Below are 19,964 nucleotides of genomic sequence, written 5' to 3'. Positions count from 1 at the left end.
AATCAAGTGCAGTTTTGCTGGTGACAATGGTTTCGTCCAAATAATTTGCTGTCCATGGAAAGTGTCAAATGAGGTGTTAAAATAGTGTTGGAATCTCGCTGGTGTGATGGCGATGCCAAAGAGCAGGCGATTATAGAGAAAAATGTCAAATGGCATGTTAATGACCATTACACTTCTGGAGGCTTCGTCCGAGGGGAGGTACAAGTAACTGTCCTGTAAGTCAATTTTTGCAAAAACTGGAAATGGTGATCCATAGAAATGATTTACATATGGACTATCCGCTTCCTGTTTGACTGTCAATTTTGATCATGTCGGCTAGAAAACTTGTGGTGGCCTGCTGCCACGTACATCTGTGCATCAAACTAGTCCTGCTAATAGGATTTTTAACGTTCATGAGGCAAAGCATGAAATTCAATCTTACAATTGAGCTGTTCCAAAAGCTGTGTAAAACAGAAGTGCACTCATTATATGAGATCCTGTAGGGATGAACTGCTGTTCAAGGCAGGCAACATACCTAGCCCAAGACTCCAACTTTTTGCCAAATGCCTGTAATGACGGGGGCGCCATCCAGAACCCCTTTACCAATGAGTCGATGCATACAACCATATGAAGATTTTGGGTGGTATAGAGATGATGGCAGACATTTTTTCTAACTTTAGTTTTTGAGCCTGTTGCATGTTTTGTAGAAGCAGTAAGGTTTGAGTGATCGCGCCTGTAGATATAGACGTATTGGAATGGCAAACGTTAGTCCAACAGAAACTAGAAAAACGCTCGAAGGAGATCTGTCATCCTGAGGCGTACATAAATACATAGAAAAAAACCACATCACCAAGTGGACGTTTCTGGGTGGATTGTAGAGAAACTAAAATCCAAGTAAGTTTACTGAAATGTACAAAAACTGCAGTTCTCCTTGTTTGGAGTGCAATTACATAACACAAGAAATAAATCACAATAAAGTCTCTGTCTTTGAAGTGTATTGTGTACAAAAACCCGCAGGACTGTGAATCACTGAAAACCGCATCGCGTTTACCAGCGTCAAAGTACTGTTTCAAGTTTGATCGTCTCTAACTACATTGCAGGCCAGTGTGGCCGTGCGGTTCTAGGCGCTTCAGTCTGGAACCGCGTGACCGCTACGGTCGCAGGTTCGAATCCTGCCTCGGGCATGGATGTGTGTGATGTCCTTAGGTTAGTTTTTTTTTTTTGTCATCAGTCTACTGACTGGTTTGATGCGGCCCGCCACGAATTCCTTTCCTGTGCTAACCTCTTCATCTCAGAGTAGCACTTGCAACCTACGTCCTCAATTATTTGCTTGACGTATTCCAATCTCTGTCTTCCTATACAGTTATTGCCCTCTACAGCTCCCTCTAGTGCCATGGAAGTCATTCCCTCATGTCTTAGCAGATGTCCTATCATCCTGTCCCTTCTCCTTATCAGTGTTTTCCACATATTCCCTTCCTCTCCGATTCTGCATAGAACCTCCTCATTCCTTACCTTATCAGTCCAACTAATTTTCAACATTCGTCTATAGCACCACATCTCAAATGCTTCGATTCTCTTCTGTTCCGGTTTTCCCACAGTCCATGTTTCACTACCATACAATGCTGTACTCCAGACGTACATCCTCAGAAATTTCATCCTCAAATTAAGGCCGGTATTTGATATTAGTAGACTTCTCTTGGCCAGAAATGGCTTTTTTGCCATAGCGAGTCTGCTTTTGATGTCCTCCTTGCTCCGTCCGTCATTGGTTATTTTACTGCCTAGGTAGCAGAATTCCTTAACTTCATTGACTTCGTGACCATCAATCCTGATATTAAGTTTCTCGCTGTTCTCATTTCTACTACTTCTCATTACCTTCGTCTTTCTCCGATTTACTCCCAAACCATATTGTGTACTCATTAGACTGTTCATTCCGTTCAGCAGATCATTTAATTCTTCTTCACTTTCACTCAGGATAGCAATGTCATCAGCGAATCGTATCATTCAAGTCCTTTCACCTTGTATTTTAATTCCACTCCTGAACATTTCTTTTATTTCCATCATTGCTTCCTCGATGTACAGATTGAAGAGTAGGGGTGAAAGGCTACAGCCTTGTCTTACACCCTTCTTAATACGAGCACTTCGTTCTTGATCGTCCACTCTTATTATTCCCTCTTGGTTGTTGTACATATTGTATATGACCCGTCTCTCCCTACAGCTTACCCCTACTTTTTTCAGAATCTCGAACAGCTTGCACCATTTTATATTGTCGATCGCTTTTTCCAGGTCGACAAATCCTATGAAAGTGTCTTGATTTTTCTTTACCCTTGCTTCCATTATTAGCCGTAACGTCAGAATTGCCTCTCTCGTCCCTTTACTTTTCCTAAAGCTAAACTGATCGTCACCTAGCGCATTCTCAATTTTCTTTTCCATTCTTCTGTATATTATTCTTGTAAGCAGGTTCGATGCATGAGCTGTTAAGCTGATTGTGCGATAATTCTCGCACTTGTCAGCTCTTGCCGTCTTCGGAATTCTGTGGATGATGCTTTTCCGAAAGTCAGATGGTATGTCGCCAGACTCGTATATTCTACACACCAACGTGAATAGTCGCTTTGTTGCCACTTCCCCTAATGATTTTAGAAATTCTGATGGATTGTTATCAATCCCTTCTGCCTTATTTGACCGTAAGTTATCCAAAGCTCTTTTAAATTCCGATTCTAATACTGGATCCCCCATCTCTTCTAAATCGACTCCTGTTTCTTCTTTTATCACATCAGACAAATCTTCACCCTCATAGAGGCATTCAATGTATTCTTTCCACCTATCTGCTCTCTCCTCTGCATTAAACAGTGGAATTCCCGTTGCACTCTTAATGTTCCCACCGTTGCTTTTAATGTCACCAAAGGTTGTTTTGACTTTCCTGTATGCTGAGTCTGTCCTTCCGACAATCATATCTTTTTCGATGTCTTCACATTTTTCCTGCAGCCATTTCGTCTTAGCTTCCCTGCACTTCCTATTTATTTCATTCCTCAGCGACTTGTATTTCTGTATTCCTGATTTTCCCGGAACATGTTTGTACTTCCTCTTTTCATCAATCAACTGAAGTATTTCTTCTGTTACCCATGGTTTCTTCGCAGCTACCTTCTTTGTACCTATGTTTTCCTTCCCAACTTCTGTGATGGCCCTTTTTAGAGATGTCCATTCCTCTTCAACTGTACTGCCTACTGCGCTATTCCTTATTGCTGTATCTATAGCGTTAGAGAACTTCAAACGTATCTCGTCATTCCTTAGAACTTCCGTATCCCACTTCTTTGCGTATTGATTCTTCCTGACTAATGTCTTGAACTTCAGCCTACTCTTCATAGCTACTATATTGTGATCTGAGTCTATATCTGCTGCTGGGTACTCCTTACAATCCAGTATCTGATTTCGGAATCTCTGTCTGACCATGATGTAATCCAATTGAAATCTTCCCGTATCTCCCGGCCTTTTCCAAGTATACCTCCTCCTCTTGTGATTCTTGAACAGGGTATTCACTATTACTAGCTGAAAGTTGTTACAGAACTCAGTTAGTCTTTCTCCTCTTTCATTCCTCGTCCCAAGCCCATATTCTCCTGTAACCTTTTCTTCTACTCCTTCCCCTACAACTGCATTACAGTCGCCCATGACTATTAGATTTTCGTCCCCCTTCACATACTGCATTACCCTTTCAATATCCTCATACACTTTCTCTATCTGTTCGTCTTCAGCTTGCGACGTCGGCATATATACCTGAATTATCGTTGTTGGTGTTGGTCTGCTGTCGATTCTGATTAGAACAACCCGATCACTGAACTGTTCACAGTAACACACCCTCTGCCCTACCTTCCTATTCATAACGAATCCTACACCTGTTATACCATTTTCTGCTGCTGTTGATATTACCGGATACTCATCTGACTAGAAATCCTTGTCTTCCTTCCACTTCACTTCACTGACCCCTACTATATCTAGATTGAGCCTTTGCATTTCCCTTTTCAGATTTTCTAGTTTTCCTACCACGTTCAAGCTTCTGACATTCACGTTCCGACTCGTAGAACGTTATCCTTTCGTAGATTATTCAATCTTTTTCTCATGGTAACCTCCCCCTTGGCAGTCCCCTCCCGGAGATCGGAATGGGGGACTATTCCGGAATTTTTTGCCAATGGAGAGATCATCATCACACTTCTTCAATTACAGGCAACATGTCCTGTGGATACACGTTACCTGTCTTTAATGGAGTGGTTTCCATTGCCTTCTGCATCCTCATGTCGTTGATCATTGCTGATTCTTCCGCCTTTAGGGGCAATTTCCCACCCCTAGGACAATACAACGCCTTGAACCCCTATCCGATTCTCCGCCCTCTTTGACAAGGCCGTTGGCAGAATGAGGCTGACTTCTTATGCCGGAAGTCTTCGGCCGCCAATGCTGATTATTTATCAAAATTTAGGCAGTGGCGGGGATCGAACCCGGGACCGAAGATGTTTTTGATTATGAATCAAAGACGCTACCCCTAGACCGCGGGTAGTTAGATTTAAGTAGTTAGATTTAAGTAATTCTAAGTCCTTGGGGACTGATGACCACAGATGTTAGGTCCCATAGTGCTTAGAGCCATTTGAACCATTTCTCTCTTAACTACACAAAGACTGCAATGGGCCCAAATTCCGAAGTGCTGGAGGTTCTCACTGTAGAGTTCAAGACTTGGAGTAGCTCGAGGACAGCTGCTGTTGTCTCCATGTAGCAATAGGTGCGAAGATCGAAGGCAGGTAGACTCGTTGGACGACAGATTGCGGGAGGGTTCCAGAAGTGCTTTTGATTAATGAGACGTGGCAGAGGTCACCATGCAGCCCAGATAACTCGTCTATAGAGAACTGCTAGCCGTAGCTGCACATTGACCTAATACTGTCTAGGTGCCACGATACAGTGGGACTTATTTTCGAGCACGTGATCCTGCGGTAGAGTCGGCTCTGACTGAGACCTATATGAGCGATGCCGCTGCCGCATGTTAGCGGGGTGTGCTGTAGATACCTCAGCAGCTGTGTTTTCCGTTGTAGTTCTTGTGACTTTTAGCATAGTCCATCGGAAGTGCAGCATTGTTATGCTTAAGGGCTATGAGCCTTGACGTAGCACCTTCGACTACATGGCTCCCGTTAGACGTTCTGGATCGTGGGTGTTAGTAATCTGTCAGTTGTATTGTTATGTGAGCAATGTTAGTGTCAATTACTTGAATTAAAAACATTTTAAAATACTTCCTATTTAATTATTTATACGTCGTTTACTGTGTGTAAAATTATTGTAGACAACATGAGGTATTATGTGTTTATATAAAATATAAATGTACGTAAACCAATGACAACATCCCATGTCAGGATAAAAAGTGTAACTACTGCAATTTCGGGCAGATTGTAATGCGAACTAAAATATATAATTGTTCAATATGGCGCATTGTAAATGCTGTGATGTTAGCTCTAAGATAGCTGAAATCTAGCTCTGCAATAAAACCAGGCCGGCTGGTGTGGCCGAGTGGTTCTAGGCACTTCAGTCTGGAACCGCGCGACCGCTACGGTCGCAGGTTCGAATCATGCCTCGGACATGGATGTGTATGCTGTCCTTATGTTAGTTAGGTTTAAATAGTTCTAAGTTCTATGGGACTAATGACCTCAGATGTTAAGTCCCATAGTGCTCACAGCCATTTGAATAAAGCCAGACTGCACAGTAAACTGAGTTAAAATGTCGCAGATGTCCATTCACAATTTTCTTCACTTGAATCCTCATCCTCATCGCATTTTTCTTATTCGTCTTCTTCTTCGCTGTTCTTATCGTCTGTGGTTCTTGAGTCAGCATTGTAGTTGATGATTATGTGACGACTTCATACCCAAAATCTTCATGCAGATTTTTTCTACTTACCGAACACACTTCCGCCATAGTTCGACTGTGAGGTTTTCCAAGGCCTCGTGAAATAAGCGCTCAGCATCTGCGATTCTGAACATGTTGTTTCTCGCTGCTACTTCCCTCTTGACTTGGGTCCAAATGACCTCAATCGAGTTGCACTGGCAGTATGAGGCGGTAAGCGAACTAATTGGCCCCACCTTTCATTTCCCAGTACATTTAGCTGACAAACATATTCTTCTTTGTTTAAACGAACCTCATCCATCATCTCAGCTCTTGTGTTTGTAGGTGGGAAGGCAATATTTTTCGCCGTTAGTGAAGCAGCTATGCCAGTCGTCTGTTTTTTCACTGTTGGAGCTCTGGCCATAACTACTGAATAATACTTGGCGTTGTTTCACGACGATGATGGAACCAATTTCTAAACTTAGCTGTGTTCATTTCCAAAAGGTAACCTTCAGAACTGTTTGTTTTCCTTCATCCATAAATTGATTTACTTTGTTGAAGACAGCCAGTCTAGGTTCACCAAACATGTGCAATAATCAATCTGGCTCCTTTCCCAACAGGTTCCTTAAGAACCTCGCTTTGGCTTGAATTCTGCTTGATGTATTGTAGTGAAGGATTATGAGTAACCCAGGTTTTATCCAAACAGAATATAGGTCTCATGTTACCTGAAGTAGGCAGCGTATTCATCGTCCTCAAAAATGTAATTCTGGAGGCCACTATGTCGTTGCGACTAAGTAAAAATTGTGTACCGTCATTCTGATGATTGTATTTTATATCTTATATCGTTTAGTATGCGCCTCACAGATCTCGCAGAGGCAGTAAAATTTATTTTTTCAGTTAATTTTTTCCCAGTTTTATTGACGCTGGGTACTCGCCGTTGTCGTAAAATTCATACTTAGTTCGCCTGCCGAAGTCTTTATCAAAGTGGTTAAAGAGCAGTGTTGTTTAATATTTTTTTCTGGGAAAATTTTCCTCGCGACATCCAAGCTAGATGCTCCTTGAACCAAAGCTACAAGCTAGAGCAGAATTAGCCTGTTTCAAATATTTATAGGCAGTCTGGATTATGGATTTGCCTTACCGTCGAAACTTAGTTACTATCTTTGCTCACGTTTTTCCTATTGTCAAAATGCGTCTTGTGGAAGTTGTTTGTAAACCCGACCGACATGGCAAATGTGAAATCTCTTTCTTCCAAAATTCACATTTTCAGCTTATATAAACAACTCCACCACTCATTAAGTAGATTACATGAATAATACCACAAAATACACTTTTTTAATTCGAGTCAAAATGCCGAAATTAATAACTGTGTAAGGAAAAGAAGATAAAAAGTGCGCGAAAATCTAAATACTGTCTCGCTACTGACGGTCTACTGGCGTCGTTATAAAGTAGTTACGGACGCTCAACGTCCCCGTTTTCACTTATTAGAGAGAGAGAGAGAGAGAGAGCGCTGCACGAGACTAGCCACAAGTGCAGCATCAGCGCTTGTAGACGCTCGCCAGTACGCCTGGCCAAAGCTGTAAACAGGTCCCGTCGAAATCCAGGTGAATGATCCCTGTAGCAAAACACTGCTACCACCAGTGGTGCGGTACACGCATCGAATAGCCGTCCGCTAGGCTGATGGCGTATCCGGACATTTTATTAATAGACTGCATCATTTTATTTTGACTTCTCTAGCGGCTTACTACGGTATTGTGGTGGGTGTACTTCAATGTCAAGTGGCACTGCTGGAATGAACCAACAACCAAACAAAAATTAATTACGAAAAACTCATTTTTTGAGATGATATTTAAAACACGATTACCACCTATCGTATTTGGGACAATGGCAAATACCCTTTGCTATGCACTTTCACAGAAGTAGGTTTAAATATTGAAATGTCTTACAAGCTTTTTTACGTGATGTATAGAAATTTGGTGTGAATGCATGAAATAAGAGACGCAATGAAAATGATTTGGGGTAACAGAAACGCTGGGGTGACGAAAGCCATGGGTTAATATCGTGTCCGTCCTCCTTTTGCACGCGTAGTGCTGTAACTCGACGTGCCATGTAATCAACAAGTCTTTGGAAGTGACTCTAGAAATACTGAGCTATGCTGCCCCAATCGACACCCATAACTGCGAAAATATTGCCGGTGCAGGATTTTGTGCGCCAACTGACCTCTGGATTATGTCCAATAAATGTTCGGTAGTATTAGTGTCGAGCGATCTGGGTGGACAAATCATTCAGTCAAATTGTTCAGAATAATTTTCAAACAAATCGCGAATAATTGTGTTCTGGTCATGTGGCACATTGTCATCCGCAAAAGTTCCCTTGTGGGATGGCCACAAATGGTCCCCAAATAATCGAACCTATTTCCCGTTAATTATTGGTTCAATTGGCCCAGAGGACCCCGTCTATTTCACGCGAACACAGCACGCAGCTTTAGGGAGCCACCACCAACTTGTACAATCTTGTTGACAACTTGGGTCGATGGCTTCGTGGGGTCTGCGCCACACTCGAATACTACCATCAGCTCTTACCAACTGAAATAGGGAGTCATTTAACCAGGCCATGGTTTTCTAGTCGTCTAGAGTCCAGAAGGTATGGTCACGAGCCCATAAATGGCCCTGCAGGCGATGTCGTGATGGTGGCAAAGGCATTCGCGTCGGTCGTCTGCTGTCATAGTCTATGAACGCGAAATATCGCCACACTGTACTGATACGTTCGTCGTCAGTTTCACATTGATTTCGACGGTTGTTTCATGCAGTGTTGCTTGTCTGTTAGCAAAGAAAACTTTTACGCAAACGCTGCTCCTCTCAGTCGAGCCGCTCGGAGTGGCCGTGCGGTCTTAGGAGCCATGTCACGGAGTGTGCGCCCCATCCCAGAGGAGGTTCGAGTTCTCCCTCGGGCATGGATGTGTGTGTGGCTCTTCGCATAAGTTAGTTTAAGTAGTGTGTAAGTCTAGGGACCGATGACCTCAGCAGTCTGGTACCTTAAGAATTCACAAACACACACACACACACACACACACACACACACACACACACACACACACATACACACACATTACTCTCAGTCCTTAAGTGATGTCGTCAGCCACTGTCAGGTACGTGATGAGAGGTAATGGCTGAAATTTGCTTTTCTCGGCACGCTCTTGACACTGCGAATCTCGGACCACTGAATTCCCTTACGATTTCCGAAGTGGAATGTCCGATGCATCTGCCTCCAACTATCAGTCTGTTAATTTCCGTCGTGCGGTCATAAACACTTCGAAAACCTGTTCACATGAATCACCGGAATACAAATAATAACTCCAGTGACACTAACACCGTCTGTATGTGCGCATATCGCTATCCCATGACTTCTCTCACCACAGTGTATTTCACGTCGACTAACAACCATGCACAATAGGTTTCATCTAGATACGAGTGTTATCCAAAAAGTAAGTTCCGATTGGTCGCGAAATGGACACCACAGTGAAAACTAGATGAAGCTTTTCACAGATGTGTTGGGTAGTGTCTCTAGTATGACCGACGATCGCACCAAGACGCTCTTTTCAGTTGTGAGCGCACTGGGAGCGAGTAGCTGCCTAGAACAACGATGTCTCCCGCCAAGTGGGAGGGCCCGATGAGAGGCTTCGCCTTAATGAATGCAGCCCACCTAACACAACTGCCACGCACTTCCTTCTTCAAGGCAATTCTCAGCCGCACTCTGCAGGGGCAGTGAAGACGCTCCTGCAGCCTTTTCGATGGGAAGTGTTCGATCACCAACAACACAGCCCCAATTGGCTCGCCCTGAGTATCATCTCTGTTCACATGAAACGCTGGATACGAAGACAACCTTTGGGCGCATGCTACGCGCTATAGAGCAGCGTAGAGAATTATCGGAAAGCACAGGTGGCTGCCTCCTATGTCAACGCTGTAAGAAATTTGCTACAACGCTCCGCAAAATGTCTAAGTCGGAGCGTCGACTATGTGGAGAAGTATCTGGAAAGTGTAGCTAACTCTTGCAAATAAAATGTTTCTAATTTTCATTGTGGTTTCCATTTAGCGACAAATCGGAACTTACCTTCTGGACAACCCTCGTTTGTCAACCATTTAACTTGGCTGCATACTTTATTTTTTGAGAACTGTGTTTCCTGTTGCGCAGAAGGATGTATAAATTAAAAAAGCTCAAATTATTAAGAGTCCAACTTACCCGTAAGTCGCAATAATTTCTGGTGTTCGTAAAACGACCCTTAAACCCGATTACAATTAGGTCTCGTTAAGGCGCTGCACGAACTCGACAACAGCGCGTGTCTCATTTCAAAGTGGCCCGCTGCGCTGAGCAGCAGAAAGGAGAGCAGGGGGAGGGGGCAGACCCGGTGCGGGAAGTTGCAGCCAAGTGCGCGCTCGTCGAAGAGAGCCCCGCCCACCAGACGCAAGAGAGCGCCCGAAGCACTGTTTCGAGTTCTGACAGACGTCTCCAAAGTTTTAATCGAGTTTCGAAACGGCTGTTAATGGCAGAACGAGTCTGAATCCTGAATATTTCATTACTTTGTTAAAAAGAGCCTTTGTGCGAGGCTACCTAACCACACGGTTGAGTAATTTACGTGTGTGGAATGTGCTCATGGACAGGACGACCGAGGGAACATTTGGAAGGTCAAAGGTCCCAAGTGTAATCGAGAACAAAAAACTAAACGTTAGTAAGTCTTCTGTAATATTAACTACACCCGTATATTTCTTTAAATGTTTTGGGTGATTTTGGCTAACAGAAAGCGCAGATGTAAGATACTGAGGTACAATAAGGTTAGTTCAGAAGGTCGAACTCTTTTTTACCTTTGATAGAGAACCACGTTGCGCAGACAGAGTAGAGTTTTTATTAAGTAAACCGTTAAACAGAGGAAACTCTACTTTAATATTATTGATTTCTTCCGAAAGTATACGAGAAAGTACTGCATAGTTAGGATACATACGGTGATTATTGAAGTAGTTATTACCTGAAACCTATGTGCATAGTTAGGATACATACGGTGATTATTGAAGTAGTTATTACCTGAAACCTATGTCGAAGGAATTGTAGTTATGAATGACCTATGTTTAATACGACGGTAGGAACTTTAACAGTGACAACTATTTATTTACAGCTCGTACAAAATAGATACGTGTTTCAAAGTTTTACTGAACTTCAAAGTAGTCGCCAGCATTGTGTATATCCCGTTGATAGCGATGTGGAAGTCGTAGGACACTCTTAGCAGTCTCAGTTGTGTTGACAGTTCGAGCGGCCCGGTATATCGCCCGACTAATTTGTAGCATTTCTGAAGCGAATGCCATGAAGTGATACCTTCAGTTTAGTTTGTGTTCAAATGTGTGTGAAATCTTATGGGACTTAGCTGCTAAGGTCATCAGTCCCTAAGCTTACACATTAGTTAACTTAAATTAACCTAAGGACAAACGCACACACACCTATGCCCGAGGGAGGATTCGAACCTCCGCCAGGACCAGCCGCACTGTCCACGACTGTGGCGCCCCAGACCGCTCGGCTAATCCCGCGCGGCTCAGTTTAGTAATCGAGTTGATCTCTCGAGGGCTTAAGTGAGGGGGCGCAGTAGGTGGTGTGGTGTCACCGCCAGACACCACACTTGCTAGGTGGTAGCCTTTAAATCGGCCGCGGTCCGTTAGTATACGTCGGACCCGCGTGTCGCCACTGTCAGTGGTTGCAGACCGAGCGCCGCCACACGGCAGGTCTAGAGAGACGTCCTTGCACTCGCCCCAGTTGTACAGCAGACTTTGCTAGCGATGGTTCACTGACAAATTACGCTCTCATTTACCGAGACAATAGTTAGCATAGCCTTCAGCTACGTGATTTGCTACGACCTAGCAAGGCGCCATTATCATTTGCTATTTATCTTGTGATGCATGTACCGTCAGACCGATGTTCACCAATTATGGATTAAAGTTAAGTATTCCAGCAGCTACGTACTTTTCTTGCTAGTATAATTACTTTACCTGTTCCAGACCTCACGCCAGCCTGCGTGAGCTTAAACGCGTGCCTTTCGGCTACCTCGTAGTGGCTTGGCTGTCTCGCCAAGTCACAACAGGTGGTATAGCACTTAGCAGCCTCATCAATCAAATAAATCAGTAACAACTTGCACTGTACGTGTTTGAGCATTGTCCTGCAAAATTATGGTCAGGTCCTGCAGGAAGTGCCATCAGTTCTGTCACTAAGCTGGTCGTACGTTGCGTTCCAAAAATGAACAGCATTTCTAAACTGAAGGAAACCCTTCACGGCATTCGCTTCAGAATTGCTACATATTCGTCGAGCAATAGACAGCGCCGCTTGAACTGTCAACACAACTGGTACCGCTAAGAGTATCCTACGACATCCACATCGCTGACAACGGGTTATACACAATGCTGGTGGCCACTTTGAAAGTCAGTAAAACTTCGAAACACGAATCTATTTTGTACCAGCTGTAAATAAATAGTTGCCACTATTAAAGTTTCAACCCTCTCAAATACGCTGGCGTGCAAAATTTAAGGATGAAAGTAACTTCCGCATGATGTGTCTCTGTCTAGTGACACAACTCGATGAAGTGTGGACTATACATAGTAAGAGTATAGAAGGTAACTGAAAAGAATGCACAATCAGACATTTCAAAGACTATATACATACTGAGGAAAACACTCAAACAAATTAAAATATATTGACGTTCTGAAATGCTAGTTATATTGATTAGGAGCGCAATTTGCTGCGTTAGCTATTTTATTGTAGTTACTCAAAGACTGGTACAACCGGTTTCGTACCATGCAGATATATCCTCAGGTGTATTGCTGCGTAAAAAATTTTTGTGTAAACACTTTATTAGAATAGCACTACTGACTTACTAAGTTCAGAATTCTCAACGCTAAAAATTGAAATCATGGAACGGGAATCTTTAATGAAAGGAATGAGCCACTATCACAAAATTACTTCAAGATCCAATATCCCGTGTTATCTGAATGGTCTAATGCGTGTTCCAAGACGCTTTGAGGATTAATACTGACGAAATCAGCAACGGAAGTCAGACTTAATGAAGCCAGTTGCCACTGACAGTTCACTTTCGGATAATAATGACATTGAAGTCACAGCCGTTTACGGTGGTCCCTTAGATATTACAAAAGGCGGGCTGTGGTCCTTAATAGTGTGTGAGATCACCACAGATGGTAGTGCGTGTTGTGCAAGACGCTCTCTTGTTTGCTGCAAGGTTGAGCGTAAGTTGGTAGGATGAGGGTGTTCCATTAATTCACCATCGCGATTGACAAATGTCGGACAGTCGTTGGTGGATGTGGATGTGCTGCGTTACGTTTTCCCAAGGCATCTCACAAACGCTCGATGGTACAGTTTAAGCCGGAAAAACAGGCCGGCTAGTCCAGTTGCAGAATGTGGTGTCACCGCCAGACACCACACTTGCTAGGTGGTAGCCTTTAAATCGGCCGCGGTCCGTTAGTATACGTCGGACCCGCGTGTCGCCACTATCAGTGATTGCAGACCGAGCGCCGTCACACGGCAGGTCTAGAGAGACTTCCTAGCACTCGACCCCAGTTGTACAACCGACTTTGATAGCGATGGTTCACTGACAAAATACGCTCTCATTTGCCGAGACGATAGTTAGCATAGCCTTCAGCTACGTCATTTGCTACGACCTAGCAAGGCGCCATTTTCAGTTGCCACTGATCTTGTGATGCATGTACCGTCAGACCGACGTTCACCATTAATGGATTAAAGTTAAGTATTCCACCAGCTACGTCCGTTTTTCTAAATTCTAATTTGCTTGACCTGTTCCAGACCTCACGCCAGCCTGCGTGAGCTAAAACGCGTGCCTTTCGGCTTCCTCTTGTATCCCGGTGTTGGTTCTCCTGACAACCCACAACACAGAACATTCGAAAAGCTCATCCATCTGGACAGTTCGATACGGACGCGCATTGCCATTCATAATAATGAAGTCAGTACCGAATGCACCTCCGAAAAGTCGGACGTGGGGAAGGAGTACAGTGTCAGGATGACGTACATCTGTTGGCATTGTGTTTTAAAATGATTTGAGGTCAGTATGCCCATACAAGATTATTTCTTCCCACAGCAACACACATAGCCAACGAAAACGATCTTGTTCGAACAATATTGCAGGTACTGTCATGTGCACAGAGCATGGACTAGGAGTGCAACAACTTAAGCCAATAGTAGTGTGGACTTTCAGAAATGTGAACAACGATAAATCTGACAGCAAAATTTGCGATCATGTAGTAGGCAAAGTGAAGGAAGTTTGCTACCTTACAGGTCAGGTATCGCATGACTGACGAAGCGAAGAGAGTCTAAGAGACAGAATAATACATTCAAAGAGGGAATTCTTCACTAAAAGATTCAGTCTGATGAAGAACTTTTTGGAAACGAACGTCTGGAATACAGCAGTTAATGGCTGTCCATCGTGAACTATGTGTAAACTGAGAAAAAGAGCGAAACGTTTCAGACGGTGATGCTGTGGAAGGGTGTTGATAATGGAGTGGACTAACGTGATCATACATGAGGATGGCCTTCGTAGAACCTGTGAAGAAAGCAACGAGTTTAAAACATTGAGTGAAGTATCGGCAGGGTGGTAGATCATGTATTGGGACATCAAAGAATAACGTCTTTCGCTGCAGAAGGGGAATCCAGGACCTGTTTTTCTTGAGACGTTCTTTTTTCTTGTTGAAGATATTGTCCATCTTCTGAATTTCTGTGACTTTCCTGAAATATTAGAAGAAGAAATCTCAGATACGGAATTTCTACCAAACATCACCAGGATAGCAGACACAAGCGACCGTATATTGTGCAAATCAACCAATAAAATCAGAGAAAATCTCAGTTCGGCAAAGGACAAAGGGGGTCATTCGAAATTTTGTGAATATATCGCTTACAGAGTACGTATAGAAATGTATTATGCTGAAATGACAAAAAGTATCACCGAACAATAACCGTGATTGAAGTTAGGAGAGGTGAAGAAATCGGCAGTGCTTGAGCACCTGCTGCTCGGGACAGAAAGCGTAATGAAATTAGCAGATGCTCTGAATCTCACTGTGGAAACGAGTTACTACGTAATTTTGTTCTGGGAAGCCATGGAAATTCAGAAAAATGACAATAACTTTAACAAAAAAAAACGAAACTTCCAAGATAAGAGCATCGTGGAGTCTCCTGCAGCAACGAAGGGCCCCTGCAGGTAACATGGGGAGAAAACAGCGGAGAATAGTGGGCTTTGCGGAACATAATGTCAGCGTGGTGATTCCGACGGCAGATATTTTAGCTGTGAGCTATCCGCCCGTCAAAGTAAGCCGCAACAGTTGGGGGAGGCTTCACCGACTATGTATTAATTTGAACATTCCTTCACGTTTTATAAGGACTGGCTATGCACATTACACAAAGGCATCTCTAAAGTTTGTTTAAATCATTTTGTATTCACGTTTTTTTCTTTCCACGGTATTACTGCCGCAAGTGATTACAGTGCTTGTCTTATGTTAAGAATTTTACTTTTTCACTTATTTTTATCAAAGAAAGCCAAAGATTTTAAACTAATACCTAAATCCTCCGTGTCATTATATACTCCGATGAAGTCTTTTAACTTTATGTCAAGTTCCAAGTACATTTTTCTAAGTTTTTGAGGAAGCAGGCCAAAGGACTCATTTTTAATTCCAAATAAAGTATATTATCTGCTTCCTTATTTGATAATATACGTTCGGAAGCCTTTGATTCATTGAAGAGATTAGTTCTCTATGCCAATTTTCCACATCATTTGTGGTCCTGTGCCGGTGGTTAAATATATTTCACATTTCGGTCGGCGTAGTAGAATTTTCCATCCACTGACTCACAATACAGTCTTCTCCATTGGTTATTTCTTCCATTATTTACATATTTGGTGGAAGATGTATCACTGCAACACACACATGGAAAAACAATCGAACTTCTTCTTTAACCCTGAATTCCCCTGTTAATCCCAATTCTAGCATTTTCTTCCACAGGTATTGGTTGAAGTGGAAATATTGCAGTCGGCAATGGATGTTTCGGGAGAGACTCCCTCTAGGGGTAGGGAGCCCCAAACTGAAGTACACCAGTTTTAAAGTTTTGTAGGAGGTTGGCATCTTCCCAAGTAAATATTCTCGTACTCGAAATTCATACAACAACAACCGGGCGGATAAAATTACGGCAAGTACAAAAATGATGAACGATTTTCAGTAGTCCTAGGAGGGTAGAGGTAAGCCTGGAAAATGGGTTCTGGACTCGCAAGTAATACGGATAGAGCGCTGGTGGTCTTTCTGCGTGGCCGGCCAGGTCCTGGGCTGTGGTGAGACGTGTGCAGCCTCACTTCCTGCTGGTCAGTGCGGCCACGCCACTGGTGGCGCCTCTAGACAGAACTGTAATTACGCTGGGCCCCCGCCGTCCCGGCCTGCGCTGACGCGACAATATTGCGGGGGCGGCGTGTGTCGCGCGTGTGAGAGGCGGCGGTGGTGGAGGCGGCGGTGGTGGCGGAGGCGGCGGCGCGACGGACAGCACAATATCTGTCTGGCCGCCCATCCGCTAATCCCGGTCTACACGGCGGTTCCGTGTCTCTGCTGAGGAGGCGCGTACGGTGATAGGTGGAGGCGGCTGGAGCACAAAAAGCATTGGCTGGGGCCTACCGGTCAATCTTACAGCAATCCATTTAGTAGTTCTTGAATCTGATAAAGTTCTCTTTGCATTCCGCACTGAGGCGGGCTATTTTACGGCTGTGCTGCTCGCCAAATGCTGGTGGCCGAGTTGAATGACGGAGTTCCGGCCGACATCAAACACTTCTCATCCGATATTTCGAAAACTATCATGTGAAGAATTTCATTCTTGCACCTCTTACAGTCTGGTATCTTCATTCAATAAGGGACTGAATTTATTTTCGTTATCCCTCAATCACACTACCCTGCGTCAAATAAGCAAAACATAGCACGAAATTTTAAGCAATTCAAAGAGGGAAATACGCAGTGTGTAATCATTGCGAATGGTTAACTTTAGCTCATATACTGCAGTGAATTTAATGTAGATAAGATATCGAAATTTAATTTGAAATTAGCAGAACGATGTCTCATTGCGTTCTCGAGTTATTGGGTGTTATATCCGATGGCGATCGGCCGTGATGCAGCCAGTTCCGTCCATGGAAACATGCCGATGGCTATGAAATACTTATCATCCTTTATAAGAAAACTATTAGGTAAAAAAAAATAATTTTTTGCACATATTACAGATTGATATCTTCACCTTCATAGTTACTGTGCTTAAAAACATTAAGTAACACATCGCTCGAAATTTTATAAATTTTCCAGAGAGAAAAATGCATCACGTAAATTTTTTTGTGTGGTTTGTTTTAGCTCATAAATTGCCCGAAATGAAATGTAGATAAGATATCATAAGTTTATGTAAAATGGAGAGCAGGAGGATACCTCAGTTCGTTCTAGAGTTATTGTGTCTTATAACCGATGGACGGTCTCTCCCGAAGCGTCCATTCACGTCCTTGAGCATCGCGAATCGTCGGGTCATAAAATCGTCATATCTCATAAACGATTGAAGGTACCGTACCGAGGTTCCTTGAAAATGATGGGAAACAATGAAACACATGTGTTGTATGATAAATACTCTATCGTTTTTATTCACCGAGATATGGCAGCAACCCGTCCGCAGCAGTGAGAGGTCGGTGGCTCAGGACGCATTCAGACGGCCATAGTACGGTAGAAAAACCTCGGTGGCGCGCGTGTAGGCGTCCAAAACACCTGGGGAGCGGCGTAGTCGCACGCATATTCACGCTCACAGCATCGAAAGGGTTAATTAAGCTGATAATCAGATATCTACGCCAGACTAACTGGCCTTAAATAATACACGTAGTATCGTATGATTTACTGTTGTAAAAAGGTTTACATACTTGTAATTTGCTTACTATAATGATACGTTTAATTACTTGCATATAGCATTTCTCAGCCATATATAATGAGACAAAAATAAAAACGAGAAGCAGCCACAAGGATAGGAGGAAACTGAATGAAACTTCACAGGTTGAGAGGGTATGTGATATTTTTTCTGTGAATACAAAATCGAGTCAAATTTACACAGAACTTGGCAGCATGCGCCCACTTACTATAAAGGGCAGTCAAATGAAAACGATAGAGATGGGAAAAAAGTATATAAACTAATTTCTTATTTCAGAACTAATCGCCATATCTGTTTATAGATTTATCCCAATATGAGACAAGACAGTCTCTGGCTACATGGAAATATGTTTGCGGTTTCCTGCGGAAGCATGATTTACCCAGATGTGCACATCTTCGTCCAAAGCAAATCAACTGGGGCCAATGCCTCTCTACAAGGCGTCAAAATATGGAAATACCATGGCGAAAGGACAGTGTCGTATGGAGGATGTGTAAGGTCTTCCCAGTGAAGCTTTTGCAGCATAGCTGGAACAATCTTTGAAGCATGTGGGCAGGCATGATCCTGCAACAGAATGACGCTGTACATCATTATTCCTGGGCGTTTGTACTTGATGATACGCTCCTGTTACTGTATAGTGACCATGTATCACTGTGCTTTAATTATGGCGCCGTGTTCTAGGGAATCAACGAGTAGCGGGCTCTGACAGTCGAAGAAAAGGACAAACGTGACTTTCCCGCACCTGACATACACAGATTTGTAATTTTTTCGGTGGCGGTGACTCCGTGTGCATCCATTGTTGGTTTTGACGTTTACTCTCCTGCTCAAAATGATGTTACCTTGTTACATCTCCCGCGACGGTACAGGACAGGAAACGGCATTCTCCAGAGTCATACCGTTTCTGGTGCTACAGTCATGTCGACTTTCTGTTCAACTTCTGCTGTTCCGTCATTCTGTGCAAAGATCTTCCGGAACTTCAGATGCTCTGTTACGAAGGCGCGAGCGGTATCGTAACTGATGCCCAACATGAGTTGAAAGTCTTCCACAGTCCGCCGTCGGTCATATCTGACGGCAGCGTCCACAACAACAATGACAGAAGAGGTAATGGCACGACGTGCCTGTCCTGGCCGACTGCTGTCTTTCAATGACATCCGACCTTCTCGAAATCATTTACTCTATACAATCACGCGCGCACATTGTACGCTGCGTTCCCTCTACACGGAAGTTCTGGCACGTGTTTCACTTTCTGACACTCCTTCTGCAGTCTGACATCGCTCTAATCTCGCTGGTTCTTCTCCCCGGTCTCCACAGTGAAGTTTGACGTTCACACAGTTCGCCGTCCTCACACCGAGAACGTGTAACAGACAACTGGCACAGCACTGTTCCATCCTTATCCCACATGAAGGCACTCCTGTACACTTTAGCACCATTTTCGTTGTATAGTGTGTCTTGTTTTCGTCTGACTGCTCGTTACACTTTATCGCTAAGATCTGAGCATTCACTGCGGTACTCATCACCCGAAATTAGTAACTCTTTTATTGTGGTTCTTATTTTATTGATTTAAAGAGAAGGTAGGCGTAGAAAGCATACCAGAGTTTTGCACGTAGGTACATAAAAGTGTGCTTGCCGTGTCAGCATTGAGTTACCCACTCCTCAGTTGTACGTCTGGTGTGTTGTTTGCCGATGTGTTTGTTTCATAGTACTCACAAGTCAAAGAGTCTACATATCGTAGAGTCGCTATACATCCGCCATGTTTGAGGCAAATTAAACTGCAATTTCTTTTGGGGTAAAAGATATCAGCTAGTATGCCAATCCACCTAAAATATTTTATCTACTTCCCTTCTAAAAACATTGCCTCGAATCGAATAATGATTGATTATTGAATACTAATGTGCGTTATGACCGGTCGGTGTGGCATACCAGCTGATGACTTTTATCCCATTAAAAAAGCCACTTCAATTTCCATCAGACATGGCGTACGTGTTGGAACGTATAGCCACTCCATGAATTTTAAACTCTTTGTCACAATGTAAGCTGACTGTTGGCTTGGTGGTTAGTGGGATCACCCATAAAGGCATTTCCCATTTACAGTCGCTCCCATAAGTCACTACGCCGAGTGTCAGCTTAGTTGGGTGGACAGTTAACATTAGGGACTATATATGCTACAA

The sequence above is a fragment of the Schistocerca serialis genome, chromosome 9 (assembly GCF_023864345.2).
Source record: "Schistocerca serialis cubense isolate TAMUIC-IGC-003099 chromosome 9, iqSchSeri2.2, whole genome shotgun sequence".
Taxonomy (NCBI): Eukaryota; Metazoa; Arthropoda; class Insecta; order Orthoptera; family Acrididae; genus Schistocerca; species Schistocerca serialis.
The sequence above is the reverse complement of the archived record's forward strand: the minus strand, read 5'-3'. Positions refer to the sequence as shown.